The following is an 18,635-nucleotide window of genomic DNA, read 5'->3' as shown; positions in this document are numbered from 1 at the left end:
ATGTGTTGGTGGCAACACAGTTATCAAGTGGCAAACCATTGAGAAAACCTCAGGTCCCAACTGGAGTTTGTCAAGGAAAACTAGAGTTAACTTTTGAGGCTTAACAGAGATTTTGTGTGTTCAGTTGTACTATAGTTAAAAGCTCTGGCAGCTTTAACTGCAGTTAAAGTGTACATGTGGACTGACTCTTACTGTCTCCATTACATTGCCTCACTAGAGCCAGAGCTGACCTCCCTCCACCTTTCCACTCAGTCTTGTCCTGTGCCTGAAATCCTCTGCAATACAAAGAAGCCCTCTTGATGTTGTTAATCCAAGCCCCGCTCATGCTTGAGCCATGCCAGGCCCTCCCATTAAGCAGCTGCCTCCCCACATAAGGCAACCGCCCAATCAGGAGGAGTCCTTCCAGGAAGCAGAGTGAAGTGGTTGCCTCATGGGCAAGTGTAAGGAGGAACATAGGGAGCACCAAGTACGGGTCCCCGCCAGCACAGCTGCCACTCTACAGGCCTCCCAGGTGCCCACCATCACCTCCCTTCCTTACCCCACTAGGGCATGCTGTTTTCCCCTCCTTGCCCCACTGGGGCATGCCTCTTCTTTCCCCTCCCCGTCACAAGCGAAGAATGCCCTTGCCACCTCTGCCTAGCTGGTCTGAGAGTGTTTGCCTACTACCACTGCTAGCTTGGCAGCATTGCCTCAGAATTCATCCACAGATTCGTGGGGGTGGGGTGGGGGCATCATATTATTCTTTGCAGCACAGGCCACAACCATGTGTTAAGGTCAAACATTGTTAATCAACACTTGCGGTTCTTCCTCTGAGAACAACATAATGCACATACCATGGTCAGGCTCAAATATCCTGGTACTCACTAGAACTAACGATAATTCCACAGCCTCATCGTCCAGCAGAGAAAGTGCTGTGCCAGTGAACAGCCAGGCCTCTGTGAGCAGCGCTCTGCCAGGAATCCTGTCACCTCTTCAAGATCAGCCAGAAACCCACATCAGCCACTTAAGCACAGAATTGCCTGGAATGGTCATGCTGCCATTCAGTCTTATGATACTCTGCTGGGTCTAGCCAGCGAGCAAAAGTAGCAGCACTTATTATTTTGGAAACAATCTATTGTTTGCGGTGACAGCTTGTAAAATGCATTTCATATAGGATGCTGTAACAATTCTGAAAGGCAGTTACCTCCACTCGCCAGTAATGCTGTGCTTTGAGCTCATAAATGAAAAATGTGCATCCGGCCAGAATAGAAAAAGTAATTTCTATTGTGCATAAACTCCCCTCTTGGTAGTCCATTTGCAAACTGGTTTGAAAGTATGGAGTTCACGACAGCTAAGAACTAGGAGATAAAAGAAATGAAATCCCATAACTTCCATACAAAACAAAGTTCCAGCCCAATTTACAACCCTATTGTTGATAGCTTTAGAGCTTTATAGGATAGATTCAGACACACACTTAACCATTAACCAAGCTATTTCTACATGCACATGAAGTGAGCTTTCAGCCTTATGATGCACTGATGTACAATAGTATGCCTATAAGAACTGCTCACTGAAAATCCCATGGCTGCTTTTCAGTGGGTGTAATTAGATTATGTTAAAGTGATTGGCACAATTAGAGGGCCAGTTTATATCTGCTATCCACACAGTGGCAGCTGTGAGAAGCCAAATTATATGGGTGCCCCAATGCTAGGTTTGCTCTTTGTACGAAAGGCCAAAATGTAGTTCAAATGAAGCGTTAAGGTGCCAGGGAAATCTCTCATAAGATGATGTTTCTAGCATTGTTGCCAAGCTATGTAGGCAACCCTTCATAACAATAGCTAAATGACATGATTCACCTCCCTAGTGGCAACCATGCTGTTGGAGTAATGTGTGAACAGGGCAACACATGCATATCAATGACTGGTAAAGCCAGACACACACGCACACAAATTTTTATACCTACAGGAAAAAACAACATGAATGTGGCAAATGCATCTTCTAATTACTTCAGCCTTGAGAGCAGTGACCAGGACACTGATTCAGAAAGGAAGTGCCAGCCATCTCAGGCGGATCCTGTAGTCCTGGAGCTTGGGCTGTAGAGAAGCTGGATGTGGACTCCGACATGGTTACCATTGTGGGAAAACCTTTAGGCAGGCCACTGGAGTACCCTGCGCCATGATGCCCAAGCCAGAACCTCCCACATCTCAGCCCCCACCCCCAAGGAATGACCAAACCATTAACCTTATGCCATGTCTGGTGATAGAGGGCAAGGCTCCAGGTGAGATGTCTATCACCCAGAGTTCAAAGAGAGGGTGGAGCCTAGAACAGGAAGTAGGGCAGATGGGGATATAGGTGCGCAGTTAGGCTTTGGAAGTGGTCAGAGCAAGTTGTCTGCTCCCTGCAAATGCTGCTGGGTGCTGCAGATCAGGTCTCTGACAATGCTGCAGATCCATCCCAACTATTCTTCAGTGCCAGGTCTCAGGTCCCCCTACCTGTTGGGTGGACTGCCCTTGCCTGTGCCACCCAGATCTTTTATTGGAAGAGCCCAATCTGCAACCTTCTGCAGGTCTGTCACAAGGACTGGACACACATCCAAATCCACATGTAGGACTGTTATTCTGATTCTAAGTACACTTTTCAGGATGTAAGTTCTATTCCATTCAAGGAGATTTACTTCCAAGCAATGTGTTTTGGATTGAGCTGTCAGTCATTTTAAACATAGAAATATACCAGCTTAATTGCTTTGTGGATTTCTTCCTTACAGCTGTCTGTTGCAGTCAATTTGCCTGTTTCAACTATCTTCTGAAGGGAACACATTGTTTTCCTTATCTCCTGTGTACAGATGAATAAGAAACAGTTGAGCAAAAAAGATGAATGAAAACCTGGACCACTTCTCTCCCAACACTGGGAAGCTTAGCATCCATCTAGTGCCGCAAACATGAGGAGGACCCTGGAGACAAGAACATTGAATAATTGCTGGGAAACGAAAATTCATGAGAGCAAGTGTTGCATAAGAACTTGTTCTGGCTGCTGTGCTAGGAAGATGAAAGGACAAGTGTTTTCATGATGCATAAGAAGCACACTGGTGGGGAAGGAGCTGGGGAAGGGGGAAGCGAGAAGGAAGAAATTGTAGCAGAAGGTGTAGAGGCCTTCTGCCAAGAAAGGGTATGGTCAATGCACCAGCCTGCCTAATTATTCTGGAGATCTGGGATATCAATATCCTCCTAAGCAAATATCCTATGTTCTATCTGGACAAACCAGATCTATCTATCTATCTGTTCTATCTTCTGGACAAACCAGCCTGACCCTGAATACATTTCGTCCAATGCACAAGATTACATCTAGCATTCAGTTCCACATAAGAAACTGCCTTATACTGAGTCAAACCACTGATCCAGGAGTCTCAGTACCCTGACTAGTAGCAGCTCTCCAAGGTTTCTGACAAGGATCTTTTCTAGTCCTACTCGGAGATGACAGGAATTAAACCTGAGATCTGTAGCCACTTGTGCTTAATCATAGCATAAGATATTATAAAGCAGTGGTTCCCAACCTGTGGTACTCCACATGTTGCTGAACTACAACTCCCATTATCCCCAGGCACAGGTTAGGGATTCCTAACCTGGAGTACCACAGATTAGGAATCCCTGATATAGGGAAACAGAGTTGGGGATGTGAAAGGTAACGGTTACAAATAGGCTCAGAAAAAGAACCATATTTCTTTTAAAGGGGGAAAGAATGATATCTTAAAGAATGATTTTCTCCTGATCTGTGCATCAACTCTTCACATAACATAGTGAAATCTTTGCTTTACAAAGCTATTCCTTTGGCAACAGAGTACTGCCATGGTGCAGTAGTGCCTTGGAGAGTACTGCCATGGTCACCATACCTCTAAAAGGACAGTGTAGAACTGGAAAAGGTGCAGAAGAGGGCAACCAAGATGATCAAGGGCCTAGAGCACCTTTCTTATGAGGCAAGGCTACAACACCTGGGGCTTTTTAGTTTAGAAAAAAGACGACTGTGGGGAGACATGATAGAGGTCTATAAAATTATGTATAGTGTGGAGAAAGTGGAGAGAAAGAATTTTTTCTCCCTCTCACATAACACAAGAACTAGGGGTCATCCCATGAAACTGATTGCCAAGAAATTTACCAGCAAAAGAAAGTACTTTTTCACACAACATATTTATTTTTATTGTTAGATATCTTTAACCTATGGAATTCTCTGCCACAAAATATGATGACAGCCACCAGCCTGGCTGGCTTCAAGAAGGGCTTAGATAAATTCATGGAGGACAAGTCTATCAATGGCTTCCTCACTCTAGTCTTGAGGGCTATAGGCCACCTCCAGCCTAAGAGGCAAGATGCCTCTAAATAGTGCCAATTGCAGGGGAGCAACAGCAGGAGAGAGGGCATGCCCTCAGCTCTTGCAAGTGGGCTTCCCAGAGGCATCTGGTGGGCCACTGTGTGAACCAGGATGTTGGTCTAGTAGATAGGCCTTGGTCCTGATCCAGCAGGGATGTTCTTATGTGCATCTTGGTAGCTGCTGCTGTTTGCTGCTGGTAGCATCTAGAAAAATGGACTCCTCTGCTCTGTTATAGCCAAGGATATGTAATGGCCAGAGTGTTGGATGTGGACTAGAAAGCTCAGGTTCAAATCCCTGTTCATCAACAAAGCTTACTAAGTGACCTTGATCCAATCACTATGTGGGTTCCAATGTAACAGCAGCACCTGAAGTTGTTGCTGCTGCCCTCGGAGCATGCACCATTTCCTCCATCCCAGTGAGAGCCTCTACTCCTGGTCCCTGTAATGATATGACACAACTGGTCACGTCATATGAACCCACCAATCTCAGCATATCCTACCTGACTTGCAACAGGGAATCTGACATCTGTAACTTAGATTTGAAGTGAGGGACAGAAGCCAGGTTCCCAGTCACAAGTAGGGTAGGATATGCTGAGAATGGTGGATTCGTATGACACAAGCAAACTTGGTATATTGTTCTCAAGACTGGAAGTAGGGCTCTCATGTGCTTCCAGGGAGATACAAGAGGGGATGGTGTATGCTCTCCTGGGTTCTTTGAAAGAAAGAAGGCCTAGCAATAAATAAAATACTACTAACTGGAGGGTTGGCACCTGTTCCCAGTGTATATGTATGTATACATGCATGCATGCATGTATTTATTATATTTATACACTGCTCAACTGACCAGAATCCTCAAAGTGCACACACACACACACACACACACACCAGCAGCTTACATTTTGCAAACCTTCTGCCAGTGATGGCAGTTCAGGGGGGGCAGCAAGGGCAAGGGGAAATACCTGTGAAAAATGGCGAACATCACTGCTGCTGGCACCCACCATCTTGAGGGAAACTCACAAGGCTGCCAGGAGCTCATGGGCAGGCCTCTCCACCCCTGCCATCCAGCTGGCCTCTGTGCATGTGCAACAGCCATTTGAGTGGTCAGAATGGCAGCCAAGTGCTGTGCTGGTTACTCAAATGGCCGCAGTACATATGCGGAGGGCAACTAAGCAGTGGGGGGTGGGGAAACCTCCCTGCAGGTTCCCATAAGCCTCCTGGGCTTCCCGCAGTATCCTGGGTACTAGCAGTAGAGACGTTAGCTGTTTTTAGGTATTTTCTTCTGCCCTCCCCCACCAACCACCATGACCATGTGACTTCAGTCATTTCCTAGCTCTATGAGGTCTAATTCCCCATGCTTTTCAATTGGAGAGTTTTCCCGTATTTTCCAGGAAAGTAATGAATTTTCCTAGGTTTTGGATTTTTTTTCTTACACTGGGCAAGGTCTGGAAAACAGCACACTGGGCAAGGTACTAGCGAAAACAGCACATTTCTTTCTTTGGTGGTTTGGTCTGGGAGTTTCATATCAGTGAGTCTGAGCCATTTTTGAGCCATTTTTGGAAGGGCGGTATAGAAATCAAATCAAATCAATCAATCAATCAATCAATGAGTGAGTGAGTGAGTAAGTGAGGCCCAAGCAGCTTTGTATTACAGAGGTATATGGATTGTTCATATTTTAGGAGACCTGTCCCTAAGAAGTACAATACTTATGAAAGAGTAATTTTGTGAGCTGCCCTGAGCAGTTGTGTACAGCAGGGGTGGGGTATAAATATTTAAAGTATGTAAGTGCATTTTTCTGTGGAAAGACAGCAATACATGTCCAAACCAATATCATCCAGCCTTGTTTTGAGTTTGTGGGGGAAGGGAAGCTTCTGGGGGTAGCAAAGAGCAATATCAAGTATGCATTCAATGCACATTTTTAATAACTATGCTCTTCCAGCCTCCACAACCTCAAAGATTTTGGTTTTCAGAGCTGGGAATAACCACCAAAAATTGTGCATTATATTTCTACATACATAATGCACAGTGTTTGATGGTTATACCCAGCTCTGAAAACTGAAATCTTAAGAGGCTATAATGACAATTAGCAATGGTCACCATTTCTATAACTCCATGAATAATTATTAAGTAACCCCCACTGGTACTATATAGGGCAGCAGTGATATAGGAAGATGCTGAAAAGCATCATCTCATACTGCATGGGAGGAGGCAATGGTAAACCCCTCCTGTATTCTACCAAAAGAAAACCACAGGGCTCTGTAGGTGCCAGGAGTTGAAATCGACTCGACGGCACACTTTACCTTTAATGTAAACGATATGGCTACATTTCTATTATTATACTGTCGTCACAGTAAATCCTCTCATGTTCTGCTACATGTTTTCTTTTCTTCATTGATACAGTTAAGGTCCAGGCTGTCCTTAATTTGTAAGATTAAAGATGGCCAAAGATGTTCTTATACAAGCATAGTTCTGACATGGGATTAAATAAACTTTAGGCCTTCAGGAGATGGTGGCTAATAGATTTGCATTTTTTGTAGGTGTGTAAAATGTATGCGGTTGGTACAACTTGATGAGTTAATAAGGTCGTTCTCTGGGGTGTGGAAGGCTCTGGAGGAAGGCAGGATCGGTCCTACCTTCCCCCTAGATGATCCTTGTTCTTCTGTTGGATGCACAGATCATGCGTCCACATGAGCTTTACTACTCCTGACAGGGCAGCGTTATGGAGGCCAGGAAAACGCAGCCTGGCTTCTAATATTCCTCAATGCACCACGTGAGGAGAGCAGTGCCTGAGGGGATTCCCCTGCAAGCCGGGCGCTCTAGTGCCCTGCTATGTGTCTGCTCGGATAGACACACAGTTGGGGACCCAAGTAAAAACCTGGGCGTCCCAGTGGGCAGCGTTGGGATCAGCCCCTATCCTGGGGCTTCACATGAGCATCCCTGTCTTGGAAAGGCTGCACAAGCCCAGGTCGGGCTGCTCATTTGAACAACCTTAGTGTATATTTGTGGAATATTTTGTAAAAATAAATAAATATGTGATTATCATGTGCTGTGTTAGCAATAAGCGCATAGTATCAGCCACATGCAATCACAGTTATATGGCACATGACATCACTGAACATTATTTGTGTATTTACTTATTTTTTTATCTATCATATTTTTATACTGCCTGATATGTACATTTCTAGGTGGTGTACAAAATGTACAAAAAGGTGGTGTACAAAACTCTGTTGCCAGATTTGGCTTTTTTAAAGCCAAATTTTGGGTTACGGCCCATCTGACTCATGAGTATACCCCTTAGGTTCTGGCCACACTGGAAAACAATATAAAAGAGTAAAAACAGATTAAAATTCCACAAAACACAAGAAAAACAATCTCATAAAATAAAACAGGTTATTAAAATTAATTTCAGTTCAAAGTCTGCAAAAACAGGTTGATCTTGAGAGTCTTCCTAAAAACAAACAGAGGAGATGCTTTTATTTCAGCAGGGAGCATATTCCAAAGCCCTGGGGCAGCCACAGAGAAAGCCCAGTCCTGGATCGCCACCAAACGATCAGACTTCTCCATAACCAGAATTCTCCAGAAGATCGTAATAGGCGGCAGGGTTTATGAAAAAGAATGTGCTCTCTTAAATACCCTGGGCCCAAGCCATTAAGGCCTTTATAGGTAATAACCAGCACTTCGTATTTCGACTGGAAACATAGTAGCAGCCAGTGCAATTCTTTCAGAATTGGTGTTATGTGGTCCCTTTGGGTTATCCCAGAGACCAGTGTGGCTGCCGCATTCTGTACCAATTGTAATTTCTGGATTACCTACAAAGGCAACCCCAGGAAGAGTACATTACAGTAGTCAAGCTTAGAGATTACCAGCATAGGTACAACCGTTTTAAGGTCATATGTCTCCAGAAATGGACATCACTGGCATATCAGCTGAAGATGATAAAAAGCTCTCCTAGCCACTGCCTCAACCTGAGAAACCAGAGAGAGTTTGGGATCCAGGAGCACTCCCAAGTTATGTACCTGACCTTTCAGTGGGAGTGTAACTCCATCCTGAACAGACAAATCTAAACCATCTCTCAGGTCCCAACCCCCCACAGTCAGTACCTCCATCTTATTTGGATTCAACTTCAGTTCGTTATCAGTCCATTACTTCCTCCAGGCAGGCATTTATGGAAGTTATGCCATTTCCTGATGAGGTCAATATAGAGAAATAGATCTGGGTGTCATCAACATATTGATAACATCCTGCAACAAACCTTCTCATGATCTCTCCCAGCAGTTTCCCAGCAGTAGATGTTAAAGAGCACTGGAGACCGTACGGAGCCTTGTGGGACGCCATACTTTAGCTCTCACTTTGCAGAACAGCAGTCTCCACACGACACCATCTGTAATCTACCAGAGAGGTAGGAATGGAACCATTGTAAAACAGTGCCACCCAATCCCACCCCTCTCAGGTAATCCAGAAGGATACCATAGTTGGTATTGAAAGCCGCAGAGAGATCCAAAAGGATCAACAGAGTCACACTCCCCCTGTCAATAGTCAATTGGAGATCATCCGTCAGCAGGGGCAGATCCGGGTGTGTGCACAAGGGTGCAGTTGCACCCCCTGTGAATTTGGGTCGAGTCTCAAGGAGATTGGCAGTAGCAGAAAGTCAAAAAAAGGGTTAACTTCCCTGCCAGCTCTCCCAGACTTATTCGTTCTCCTGGAGTCTTGTGCTCCTCCTCTGCTCAGCACTTGAATGTAACTGCAGAATGAGGCTGGTTGTTGAGCTTGTTGTTTCCCTTGGAGAAAGAAAGAAAAACATTTTTAAAACAATTTTTTAAAGTTTGTGTGTGATTTGTTCCCCTTTCTTAAGCCACTGTGTTTCTCTTCCCCCACTATGAACCGTGTGTATATGTGTGTACATGTAAGAGAAGTCCCATCCCATGTGTGTGAGAGAATGAGTGCTCTGCTTGCCAACAATATGCCTTCTTGTGAGGAAATTAGTACAAAAGTATTAAAAGCTTTTAAAGGAATAATAGGGAACTAAAAATGCACTCACAAAATGGATCTGGTTTTGCTTTTGTACCTGCCTTTTGTTTCTGAAGATACTAAACTGCTTATAGCTCTAATCTGGTCTCTCTCTCTGTGTGTAGGGGTGTTCTCCCCCCCTCCTTATTAAAAATATTTGTATGCTGCTTTTTTTAGCAACAAAGTTCTCAAAATGGCTTAAATAGCAAAATATGAGGAAATAGTTCTTTATCAACATGTTCCCCCTTATAATCATTACTATTTTCTTTTGCATTGTGCTTGTAACAGTAGCTCATATACCTACACATTGTCTTTTAATGGACTAAAATACCCTAAACTTCTTGAAAATAGCTTCACATATGGCTAAAATGAACATTAAGCATTTTCCTTTAGTGGTGTGCACAGAACTGGCGCCTGCCAGTTCGAAGGTGGGGAGGGGGAATCTCTTTAAGGATGGGGAAGAGTGCTCTTACCCCTCACATTGCATTTCCCCCACTGGAACTGCCTTTTAAAATGGTCCGGCAGGGCGGCAGTGTTCCTCCTTGCTGCCCCAGTGCCTCTTCAGACTGGAAGTGACTGGAAGTTGCCACTGCGCATGCGCACATCATGATATGCACACCGACATCATGCTTGCTTGTGCACATGTTGTGACGTATGCACACACAGCAGCAACTCTGGTCACTTCCGGTCCAAGGAGGCACCGGGGTGGCAAGGAGGTACACTCCCGCCCTTCTGGACCATTTTAAAAGGCAGTGCCAGTGGGGGAAATGAGGCAGGAGGAGTAAGAGCACCCTCTTTCACCCTCACCCCATGGGGCCTCCGAACTAGTTCCGTGCACATTCCTATTTTCATTCCCCCACCAAAAGTCTATTTTTATAACTTGCTGAAAAATAAGGCCTTGCACATCAGATCACAAGAATCTCATTTTTAATCTCCCTTGCCAATGAAATGCTTGAAATGCTTGGTTGAAATATTTTTATTTATTTTTTAAATTTTTATTTATTTTACATTTTATATCCTGCTCTTCCTCCAAGGAGCTCAGAGCGGTGTACTACATACTTAAGTTTCTCCTCATAACAACCCTGTGAAGTAGGTTAGGCTGAGAGAGAAGTGACTGGCCCAGCGTCACCCAGCAAGTATCATGGCTGAATGGGGATTTGAACTCGGGTCTCCCCCAGTCCTAGTCCAGCACTCTAACCACTATACCATGCTGGCAAATAAAATGCTTTGTTGTTTTTAAATCCTAAGAAATTGGGGTAACTCCATCTAACACATTCTGCTGTCCTGTAAGAGATCAAACGGGGCTGCTTGCTGCTGTGTTAGGTGTAAAAAACCTGTTTGAATTTGTTTCTGAGTTAACATGCTTAGGATTGGAGTGCATGTAGCTAGAAGTCAACATAATGTCAACTATCATACTTCGGACACATTATGTGAAAACCCAGCACCCTCGAGAAGTCTGTAATGCTGGGAAAAGTTGAAGGAAAGAGAAGAGGACGATCAGCAGCAAGGTGGATGGACTTGATAACGACAGCAGTGAATGCACCACTGAGAGACCTTAAAGGCCAAGTTGAAGACAGATCATCCTGGAGAGAATCTATCTATGTGGTCACTAAGAGTCGACACCAACTTGACAGCACTTAATCAATCAATGCATATATTTTATTATGATACACATCCTGTTCCTCCTCCAAAGAGTTCAGGGTAGTGTACATGTTATTCCTCCCCACTTCTATCTTCACAACAATCCTGTGAGGCAGGTTTGGAGAAAGGAGAAAGTGTGTCTCATCTATGGTCACAATGTGAGTTTCATGACCGAATGGAGGACTAGGACCGGGAAGACCCGAATTTGAATCTCCATTCAACCATGAAACTCACTGGGTGATTCTGGGCCAGTCATGTATGTCTCAGCATAACCTTCCTCACAGGGTTGTTGTGAGGATAAAAATAACCATGTACACTGCTCTGAGCTCCTCGGAGGAAACACAGGATATAAATGTAATAAATAAATAAAATAATAAATAAAATCATAGTCTTAATACTCTAATCACTACACCACACTAGTTGTCAACTGTATTGTGTATTGATTGCAGGAGAAATCTGATGCAGAAGAAAAGGGAGATGCGTTTTTATCAATGAAGCAAACTAGTGGAGGGGAGAGTGTTGGATACCTTTAAGAGAGCATCAAAGGGCTTAGTTATCAAAATGTGGGGAGGCTGTGGGTCCTGGGCAAGCCCTGTGGGCCCAAGCCCTGGACCTTTTAAGTACCTGGCAACAAGTACCTCCCTCTGCATGGGAGAGAGGAAGAGTGGCAGGAGTGCCCATGAAAAATCTGGTATTGGCAGGTATGTTCAGAATTTCTTCTAAAAATACAAAAATGAAAATAAATCTTTCCCTGAGTGTATTTTGGCGTAAAAAGTAGTGAATTCAGCTGTTTTTAGTGGCAAGGCAAGGTTGGTGGTGGAGAAGAAAGAGAATACAAGAAAGAGGAGGAGGAGACTGAAGGTGGTACAAAGAGACAGAAGGAGGTGCGAAGAGGTCCAAAGCAGTTTGTCCACATCATCAGGAGTCACAAACTGAAAGTGATCCAATCTAATCCTACAAGAGGAGTTGCTGGACACCTCCTCAATAGACTCTGCAGTAATTGTGGAATCCAGCTTGGCTGAAATATGAGATATTTTATCTGCAAAAAAGTCATTAAAGACATAACAGCGAGTGACTGATGGCTACAAGTTCAAATTAAAGGGGGAGTGGGTACATAGTTCCACTGGATATGAATTTGTGGAAGCAATATGGGCAAAAAAGAACCACTTATTTGCCACCCGCACTGCCAGAGCATATATCTTCAAATGTGCTCTGTTTTGCGACTTGTCAGATTCATGCCAAGTCTTCCTCCACTTGTGCTCTAGTCATCTACCTCACTGTTTCAGCTCCTGTAATTCTTCCAAATACCACGGGGCTAATTTTGAAGCAGGTTGGAGAGGATGCTTAGGAGCAATTGTGTCTACTGCTCTAGTGAGTTCATTATTCCATGTTTGCACCAGAGCATTGATAGAATCACTAGCAAAGTCAACTCTAAACCCTTCTATTGGATCCAATAAAAACTTCAGGTGGGTGGACCAATCTAATAGGACCTTCACCCCTGCAGAGGTGGGTTGTGGTTGTTGTAAGTCCTACCTTAACCAGACGGTGATCTGTCCATGACAAAGGGGGGATGACAGGAGCCCCCACCCATGGAATACCACCCTGATCAGAGCAAAAGACCAAATTGAGAATGTGACCAGCATTGTGTGTTGGTCCAGAAACCAATTGGGATAGGCCCATAGTTGTCATGGCTGCTCTGAATTCCTGAGCTACTCTGAAATGAACACTGAAGTCCCCCACCACTACCAACCTGGACCACTACAATATCAACTCCGCTACCAGGTCCATCAGCTCAGTTAGGGACTCCACTGGGCAGTGGGGTGATCGGTACACCAACATAAGTCCCAGTCTATCCTTGGTCCCTAGACTTAGGTACGTGCATTCAATATAGGCCAATTCCCTGATAGAGATCCTGGTAAGGGGAATGTTATTCTTATCATAGCCACCCCACTCCCTGCCTACATCCTCTCACCATCCTCTTACCTGCTGGGTTACAGAGTAACCTAGCAGGAGAAACTGGGACCACACCAGACCACTAGCCTCTCCCAACCAGGTCTCCATGATGCACTCTGTAATGACAAATATCTTTTCCAGGTCAGGCTGGTGGCATACTGTAGTTGATCTGCTGGTGGATTTGCTTCAGATGCAAATCCAATATGTTTTAGACTGAAAATTCACTGAGAAAGCGGGGAGGGGAGAGAAGGAACAAATAAAGAGAGAGATACCATTGGACATTTGAAATTATCATATTGCGTCAATACAAGTGGTGGGTTGCAGCATATGAAGTGTCACTGTGAGAAGGAATTAGCATAATTAAAGTTGACAGCATTGTAATGCTGTGTATTGGCAGCACAAGTAGTCCAGAACACAGAAATCAACAAACTGTACAATTTGGGGGGTGGGATTAACAAGGAATCATATAATGAATTATTTCCTTTGAAATGTATAGATATATTTAGAATTTCAATGTTCCCCAATTGTCAGTCCCACATATGCTTGTGCTAAATATATGTTATAACAATTAGTCACCAAGTAGCATGTGTTGACAAAGATTCTTTCCCTGGATTAAGTAATCCTGGATGCCCATTTAAAGGAATGACACAGATTGGGTTTTGTTTAGTGTGTAGACAGGGGGGAAATGGCACAAATTGAGTAATTATGGCGATAAGCCAGTGTGTGAGTGGATGACAAAGTTCAAGCTACAAACGTTTGGAGCAAAGTTCATTACTTGATCATGATTTTGGCTACTGTTTCCTGGTTCATTCTTGGTACACTTAAAATGACATGCAAAACTACCCAGACTGAGAGTTTTTATTTGAAATGACAACCTTCCCATTCAAGCCACCGTCGTATCAGGCAGTCCAGTCCATCCCATTAGGGATGGGCCCAGAACCGGTTTTGCCAATTTGGTTCAAATCTGGACTGGATTCAAACTGACCCTGCCTGGTCCAGCTTTGTGGGTGGGGGGACCCCTAATCTCTATGTTAAAGGTGTGGGGGCTGGGGTGGAGAAAGAAAGCAGCCTCTGTACCTTTAGAGGAGGCCACAGCGAAGGTGGCAGAGAGCCGTCAGAGGCTGTGGGGGGTGGCGGAGGGGACTCCTCCAAGTCCTCCACCGGCCTCCCGAATGACAATCCGGGCTGGCTGTAGCCCAGTGCGGGCCTGCACGCATTCACAGAGGCCATGTTTGTGACCTCCGTGCATACACGAAGGTCCTGAAAATGGCCTCCATATGTGCGCGCAGGCCCAAACTGGGCCACAGCCAGCCTGGGCTGTCAGTGAGGAGGCTGACGGGGAGCTTGGAGGAGACCCCATCACCTTCTATGGTTCTCTGCCACTTCTGCTGTGGCCTCCTCTATAGGCACGGAGGCTGCTTTCTCTCTCCACCCGCCCCCACTCCTTTAGCATAGAGATTAGAGATGCCCCCTTTAGTTGTAATCCTCAAGGATTCCCCTTTACAAGTATCCCTGAATCAGCCCACAAACTGGTTCTTAGAACTGAAGGCTGTCTGATTCAAACTCAGACCTGCACCCCACATTAGTGCAATGGGAAGGAGCACTTTTTGCTAATCCGCCTTCCTTCTGCCCTCTGCATATCTGTTACTGAGGGTCAAGGGACCCTCAGCATGTAATCTGGAGTGTTCAGGAGCTGCAAAAGGATGGGTGTTCAGCAAAAATCACCCCCTCCCGTCCGGCACAAACAGAACTTTTCCTATGAATGGAAGAAGCTCTTATAATACATTTCATTTTCCATATTATTTATTTTATTTTATTTTATTTATATACTGTGTTTCCAAAAGTGGCTCAGGGTGGTTTATGTTTAAAACACCTATAATCATTTAACAATTAAAATAAAAAAACCAATTAAAAGCAGATTAAAATTACAATTAAAACTAGATAGCATTAAAACTATACATAATTAAAAGCCATGCTAAAAAGATGGGTATTTAAGGCTCTCCTGAAAGCTTCCAATGAAGACAATCCTCTTATATCCACAGGGAGCATGTTCCACAACCTAAGAGCAACAACAGAGAAGGCCCGATCCCAGGTCACCACCAGATGAACTGGTGGCACCTGAAGAAGGACCACTCCGGATGATCTAAATGAACGGTGGGGATCTTGTAGAGAAACGCGTTCCCACAGGTAACCCGGCCTAAGCCACTCAGGGCTTTAATTTAAAGCCTTTAAAGGTAATATCGTTTTTGGATTTAAGAAGCATTATACCATGTGGAACTAGATGCGTGGTCCTTTGAATCCTCTTCAGGATATTTTACGCTAGACCAGGTAACTGGACAACTTTTACATTCCATACTAGATTTCTGATTCTATAGAAATCACAAGACTAGAACTTGTTGAAAGGGTTAACCATGCAGAAGCCCTTTTCTCTGGGCCTGCTAATGAATTCAGACTAATTTAATTTTCATACCTCTTAGATCTTGTGAAGAAAGTCTTTTTTTGTAACATTGGGGTAACTAGATTCACTTTTATCTACAGTCAATAACATTAACCAGAAGTGACAAATCATGTCCGCCTGAAGGTACGGAGAAAACATTATTTTCCTGTAATACAGAGGCAACTATTACAATAATGGCAAACATTTAGTTATTTTAAAATTCATCATGAATTTAATCACTTCAATCAGATCTTAAAATCCTACTCAAATTGTAATCTACACACCACTTCTTATTATTTCTCCTCTTAAGATTAGGGGGAAATTTCCCCCTTTAAATATTAATTCTACCACATAACCAACAAGGAGTATAAACATTATATTTCAGAACAAACAAAATGGGTCATTGGATTATTCTTGAGGATTCTAATCTTTGGGAATTCTAATCCACTGGATTCTAATCCTTGGGAAAGTGGATCAGCAGATAATCAGTATGCTTCCTTTTAACACAGTAATTTACCAAAACAACAGTTAAAAAGCTGCTGTATCTGGGAATGGGTGTTCATGGGGAAATATGTAAATTTATCTAATTAAAAAACATTAAACACCATCTTTCAAAGTAAGATAGATAGATAGATAGATAGATAGATAGATAGATAAATTGAATGTATATACCGCCTAGTATAAAAATCTCTAGATGGGGTACAGAATTAAAACATAAAATATAACACAATAAAAAGATTTAAAAATCAGATAAAAATACATTCAAAACACATTAACATTTCCCTAAAATATAACTGGCTGCTGGGTAAAAATTCCACGTCTTGCAAGAATATGTAGTTTCTATTATTTCTACAGTCAAGGTAGAATGCTGCTTTCTCTGAAATCCCACAACCCAAACAAATTATATCTATCATTGCAGGGAAATTATAACACTGTGATACTTCAAAGGTATGCATAGCTAAGCCAAATAATGCTGCTATCAATCATAACAGAACTAAGTGGAAACCAATAACAGAAAATATATCTAAAATCAACAGCTTTTTCATATATGTTAAGAATTATTTGAGTTCTTAGGACCAAACTAAATGTGATGTGAAGGCTCCATATTTGAATTCCCAACATCTTTTTCATTCTCAAAAAGTGACATTTGTAATTCTCTTGCATTGGAATCAATGGCCAATATGATGTGCAGCGTTCTGTCAGTGGTGTGAACCATGCTGGGGCTGTTGCGTAGACACAGGTAACCCTGCTGCATTTGCGAACAAGCAGCTGTGCAAGCAGTGCTAGTGCAGTGATTCTCATTCACTGTAATCAGAATAACTGCAGTAGGGCTGCTTGCACAGCTGCTTGTTCGCAACTGCAGCAGCCCCAGCATGGGCACACTCCCACTGGAATGCTGCATAACACGTTGGTCAATGAGACTTAAATCTGCTTAACTGTAGCTGGACTGTACACTTTAATTTCAAAATGCAGTTGCGAAATGTTCTTGCATCCAAAAACCTTATTAAATTCAGTATTTCAAAACTGCAGAATTCAAAAATGGTTTTGAACACATATATGATCTCCAGAATAGTTTTATGGAAGAAAAACATTCATAGCAGTGGGCTTTAAACTCTTATTAGATGACTGTTTTAATTCTGCCCCCTGTGTATAGGCAAAAATCCCCATACCTCAGAGGCATGAAGTACGAACCCTACTAAATTGGCAGAGATATTGGATGCATGCGTGCATGCACGCACTTATTTATTTTATTTGTATCCCACTCTTCTTCCAGGAAACAGGGATGTGCATGGAACCGGCTCCCTTTGAGCCAATGGTGGAGCGGGGTGGCTTTAAGGATTGGGGAGGCTGCACTTACCACCACCCACCAACCCGCTTCGCCCTCCGGCGCTCTGTGTATAAATAGTTCGGTGGGGAAGCATTGTACCTCCTTGCCACCCATTGTTTTCCTGACCAGAAGTGACCGGAAGTGCTGTGCACACACGCACACATCCTTAAAGCCGCCCCCACCCCTGCATTCAAACTGGTTGGAATGCGGGGGTTCCGAACCTCTAAGAACAGAACGCCGAACAGGTTCATGCACATCGCTACCAAGAAACTCAGGGTGGTGTACATGATGCCTCCATTTTATCCTTACAACAGCCTTGTAAGGTATGTTAGACTGATAAAAAGAAAAAATATGTAAGTAGTGAGGTCAAAAGACTCCACTGAACACTGTGGGACTTACATCTGAGTAAGCTTGCACTGGAAACCCAAAAGGAAAGAGTAGGTCCCCTGAGCCCACACACACACACACACACACACACACACACACTAAGAAAAGTGGCTCACATACCATGCAAGGGGGCATGGCGGTTGGTAGGAATACTGCCTGTGCTGCTTCTACTGCATTGCACCACAGGGCAGTTTCATTCCATTGTAAAGCTACATGTGCACAGAGTGTGCTGGTCTGTGACCATAATAAAGGAATTGATTGATTGATTTGTGCACAGAGTTGCACAATCTCTGCCACGGGATGTGGTGATGGCCACTAGCTTGGATGGCTTTAAAAGAGGCTTAGACAGATTCATGGAGGACAGGTCTATCGATGCCTACTAGTCTGGTGGCTATAAACTACTTCCAGCCTCAGAGGCAAGATGCCTCTCAATACCAGTTGCAGGGGAGCAATAGCAGGAAAGAGGGCATGTCTTTACCTCTTGCCATGGGCTTCTCAGAGGCATCTGGTGAGCCACTGTCTGTGTGAAACAGTATACTGGACTAGATAGGCCTTGGGCCTGATCCAGCAGGGATGTTCTTGTGTTTTAATGCAACAGTCTCACAACTGTGTGCATGCAACTTTACAATGGAGCAGAACTTCCCTGTTGTGCAACACTGCCAATAGTGTTTATGGAGGCACAGCAGCATGGGTGGTGCTTCTACCATCTGTGTTGCTTTGCACGTTATCTTTGCCAGTGATCCATGTACAGCAGCAGTAAACTGGTGATAATGCTGTCTTTCTAACTGTGTGATGCTAATGTAATACCTGCAATGTGGGCGGGTTGGGGGGGAGGCAGGAAGCATGGTCTAATTATCTCCAGATTAAATAAAATAACCTTTGCTGTTAAATTCTCATTGAATAATTTCACTCAGGGATTTCTACACACAGAACCAAGCAACATTTCTCAATTGTAAATGACTCTCCAAGCAGAAAAAGTGAAAAATTCTTTGAGAGAGAGAGAGCAACCTGCCAAGTTGCTCAATGCATAGTATCTCTTCCAAAG

Source organism: Hemicordylus capensis, chromosome 1, assembly GCF_027244095.1.
Source record: "Hemicordylus capensis ecotype Gifberg chromosome 1, rHemCap1.1.pri, whole genome shotgun sequence".
Taxonomy (NCBI): Eukaryota; Metazoa; Chordata; class Lepidosauria; order Squamata; family Cordylidae; genus Hemicordylus; species Hemicordylus capensis.
Note: the sequence above shows the minus strand (reverse complement) of the source record.